The sequence below is a fragment of the Schistocerca americana genome, unplaced genomic scaffold, assembly GCF_021461395.2.
Source record: "Schistocerca americana isolate TAMUIC-IGC-003095 unplaced genomic scaffold, iqSchAmer2.1 HiC_scaffold_1120, whole genome shotgun sequence".
Taxonomy (NCBI): domain Eukaryota; kingdom Metazoa; phylum Arthropoda; class Insecta; order Orthoptera; family Acrididae; genus Schistocerca; species Schistocerca americana.
The window spans coordinates 10,001-15,000 of NW_025725177.1; positions in this window are offsets into that span (position 1 = coordinate 10,001).

Sequence of the window (5,000 nt, forward strand, 5' to 3'; positions counted from 1 at the left end):
GTCTTTCTAGGCCATGACCCACCGGAAGGGCGCAGCGTCCCCCACCCCAGACATGTGACGTCACACCATCGGTATTGACGACTAGACTGATTCCTTATAATCATTTGCCATACACCGGTGGAAGCTGCCGAGACGAGTAACTACATAGCGGGCTCGCCGTGTCACTAATGTACAGAGATACAACAGTTTCGACTGGAACCGGATTAAACGTATACACGGCGCTGATTAGTAATAGATAGAGCCATCAGAATACAGATAATGTATACAACTGTCCGTATACATGCTGAAAGACTCTGCTCACAATCACAACCACACGTCAGCCACACACCCTTATCACGCACTACTCTCTGCCTGTAACACGCACACAGACAATATGTAAGCACCAGCATGGAACAACACCCAGTGCATCCTCTCCGCCACATTAGACAATCCACACTGTCATAACCAGACTGGGAGGTCCACTCAGAAAACAGAATATCCCACCCACCCGACAACCACCATTGCTCAGCCAAGCCACCAACACCCACACATGTCCTACACAGGGGTGCACCCAACATCACAATACTGCCTCCTCTCACAGCACACAAACAATGGCAGGAATGAAAGACACAGGTCTGCCACAAGCATGGAATGAGAGCGCCGCCTGTCATGAGCCAAAGGTGCATCCTGACGTGGCAAATCAGATGATGCCGCAGGCATCCACTTACTATAATCACAATCAACAAACCGGCCGCCCCGCCCCGCCCCCCATTAAACCTTTCCTTACAACAATGTGTACCTTAACCTAACCTATATCGTACCGTAACCTAACCTATATCGTACCGTAACCTAACCTATGTCGTACCGTAACCTAACCTATGTCGTACCGTAACCTAACCTATGTCGTACCGTAACCTAACCTATGTCGTACCGTAACCTAACCTATGTCGTACCGTAACCTAACCTATGTCGTACCGTAACCTAACCTATGTCGTACCGTAACCTAACCTATGTCGTACCGTAACCTAACCTATGTCGTACCGTAACCTAACCTATGTCGTACCGTAACCTAACCTATGTCGTACCGTAACCTAACCTATGTCGTACCGTAACCTAACCTATGTCGTACCGTAACCTAACCTATGTCGTACCGTAACCTAACCTATGTCGTACCGTAACCTAACCTATGTCGTACCTTAACCTAACCTATGTCGTACCTTAACCTACCCTATGTCGTACCTTAACCTAACCTATGTCGTACCTTAACCTAACCTATGTCGTACCTTAACCTAACCTATGTCGTACCTTAACCTAACCTATGTCGTACCTTAACCTAACCTATGTCGTACCTTAACCTAACCTATGTCGTACCTTAACCTAACCTATGTCGTACCTTAACCTAACCTATGTCGTACCTTAACCTAACCTATGTCGTACCTTAACCTAACCTATGTCGTACCTTAACCTAACCTATGTCGTACCTTAACCTAACCTATGTCGTACCTTAACCTAACCTATGTCGTACCTTAACCTAACCTATGTCGTACCTTAACCTAACCTATGTCGTACCTTAACCTAACCTATGTCGTACCTTAACCTAACCTATGTCGTACCTTAACCTAACCTATGTCGTACCTTAACCTAACCTATGTCGTACCTTAACCTAACCTATGTCGTACCTTAACCTAACCTATGTCGTACCTTAACCTAACCTATGTCGTACCTTAACCTAACCTATGTCGTACCTTAACCTAACCTATGTCGTACCTTAACCTAACCTATGTCGTACCTTAACCTAACCTATGTCGTACCTTAACCTAACCTATGTCGTACCTTAACCTAACCTATGTCGTACCTTAACCTAACCTATGTCGTACCTTAACCTAACCTATGTCGTACCTTAACCTAACCTATGTCGTACCTTAACCTAACCTATGTCGTACCTTAACCTAACCTATGTCGTACCTTAACCTAACCTATGTCGTACCTTAACCTAACCTATGTCGTACCTTAACCTAACCTATGTCGTACCTTAACCTAACCTATGTCGTACCTTAACCTAACCTATGTCGTACCTTAACCTAACCTGTATTGCGCCTTAACCTAACCTGTATTGCGCCTTAACGTAACCTGTATTGCGCCTTAACGTAACCTGTATTGCGCCTTAACGTAACCTGTATTGCGCCTTAACGTAACCTGTATTGCGCCTTAACGTAACCTGTATTGCGCCTTAACGTAACCTGTATTGCGCCTTAACGTAACCTGTATTGCGCCTTAACGTAACCTGTATTGCGCCTTAACGTAACCTGTATTGCGCCTTAACGTAACCTGTATTGCGCCTTAACGTAACCTGTATTGCGCCTTAACGTAACCTGTATTGCGCCTTAACGTAACCTGTATTGCGCCTTAACGTAACCTGTATTGCGCCTTAACGTAACCTGTATTGCGCCTTAACGTAACCTGTATTGCGCCTTAACGTAACCTGTATTGCGCCTTAACGTAACCTGTATTGCGCCTTAACGTAACCTGTATTGCGCCTTAACGTAACCTGTATTGCGCCTTAACGTAACCTGTATTGCGCCTTAACGTAACCTGTATTGCGCCTTAACGTAACCTGTATTGCGCCTTAACGTAACCTGTATTGCGCCTTAACGTAACCTGTATTGCGCCTTAACGTAACCTGCATTGCGCCTTAACGTAACCTGCATTGCGCCTTAACGTAACCTGTATTGCGCCTTAACGTAACCTGCATTGCGCCTTAACGTAACCTGCATTGCGCCTTAACGTAACCTGTATTGCGCCTTAACGTAACCTGTATTGCGCCTTAACGTAACCTGTATTGCGCCTTAACGTAACCTGTATTGCGCCTTAACGTAACCTGTATTGCGCCTTAACGTAACCTGTATTGCGCCTTAACGTAACCTGTATTGCGCCTTAACGTAACCTGTATTGCGCCTTAACGTAACCGATATTGCGCCTTAACGTAACCTATATTGCGCCGTAACGTAACCTATATTGCGCCGTAACGTAACCCACATTGCCCCTTAACGTAACCTATATTGCGCCGTAACGTAACCTATATTGCGCCGTAACGTAACCCACATTGCCCCTTAACGTAACCCACATTGCCCCTTAACGTAACCCACATTGCCCCTTAACGTAACCCAACACACGTTGGGCCTTAACCCAACACACGTTGGGCCTTAACCCAACACACGTTGGGCCGTAACCCAACACACGTTGGGCCTTAACCCAACACACGTTGGGCCTTAACCCAACACACGTTGGGCCTTAACCCAACACACGTTGGGCCTTAACCTGCTCTGTAATTGTCATACGACGCGTTAAATTAGTGTAGTGTTGCCTAACTGCAACCCCCGCAATATAGTTTGCTACTCGCACTGCCCGGTCCCCAGTGTATCGCTTCATGTTAAACACCTTGCAGCTATACACTGTAATGTGGATGGCAGCAGGACGTACATGCTCAATGCCCTTTGCAGTTGTTCATTGGCATTTGCAGTTGTTCATTGGCATTCGCATGGCGAAGCACTTAGCCTACGCTGTGGTACGGCCTGTGTCAACTGTCCGCTGATGTTGTACGTCCAAATCACACACTGTACTGCACATTGGTCCTCATGTACTGAATGATACATCGTGGTACATGTGACCGTACAACGACTGCGCCAACAACGGCGAACCATGCGGTCCAAATGTTGTGCACTCAGCTACGTGTCGTCTCCCTATAAGAGCTGGATTGCAGTGTGGTATGCCCTGGATGGCGATCAGCATGAGCCGTCTGTTGATGTAGTGGCGCGTGTTGTCAGACGTAGTCGTCTCTTCTCACACACCGTGATAGCACGGTGCACTGCGTTCCACATCTGCGACATGCGACAGAGGCCGGTTGACAGTCGTTCGCGCAATGGACATCGCATACGTACGGGGGCCACCTTCCACGTGTTCGCTAAGCGTGGACATGTTGTTGCGTGTATGTGGGCAGACAGTGTGTCGTGACACCTGACACAGGCATGCAACAATCGTTGAATTTGCAAATGGCGATGGACGCCTACGTTTGCTGGTGACGTTACGCAAATGAACAACTGGTAAACCGTTGTGGTGCGGTTGTTCTCGCTAGGGGTGAATCAGTGATGGCGACGATCGGTTGAGCTACCAACCGGTTGTTGCAGCGATACCCACCATGCCCACGAACGTGAATGGCATGTGGGTGTGAAGCGATACGCGGCGGTGGCTGGGTGGGACCGTCCCCGGCCGGTGAGGGGGGGCCTCCCGGCGTGTTGGCCGTGCGGTGCGTGGGCGCACGCGCTACAGCCGGCTGGTGGGGGCGGCCAGTGGCAGGCGCGCCGGCCGACGGAGGCGGCAGGCGGCGCAGCTGCGCGCCGGCGCACCCTGCACGCGGCGCCGTGCGGCCAAAGTAGGTCCTCGCGGGCCCGGTGCGAAGCGCGGTGGACATCTGCAGTGTGCTGGTCCGATTGAGGACTGTGTGCGCTGAGGATGCGCCGCCGCCCGGCGCTCGGCGCCGCGACGCCGTCTGCTGCTCGGTCGCCTCTGCGGTTCTCGCAGGTGGTTTGTATCGCAGCTGTGCGGACGTGTTGGCGCGTGCGCTGTGCTGGGAGAGTTCGCTTCGGCACCCAAGTGGGGCTTTTGTCCTTCTGTGGCGCTGGCGTTGGAGCTGCCGGTCACCGTAGGTGGCGCGTGTTGTCTCCCGCCGGCAATGCCACGACAGCACGCTCCCGGGCCTCTGTCGGCAGCGGCAAGCTCAGTTGGGAGCACGGGTGGTCGCACCTAAAGCGTCTACTCGCCAAACTCCGGGCGATTGCGCCTCTCTCGAACCCGACCAAGTACTTAGGACGGCGCTGCGCGCCGCCGGGACCTGAGAGGGTTTCGAGGTGTATGGTGCAGGGGAGCTCAGCCTCCTCCTGTTTGCAGAATAATTGAGCGGACGCTTGCGTGTTCGCGCGGGCCCCCGGGACACACTCCCGGGCGGCCGGCTGCTCAGCTCTAGT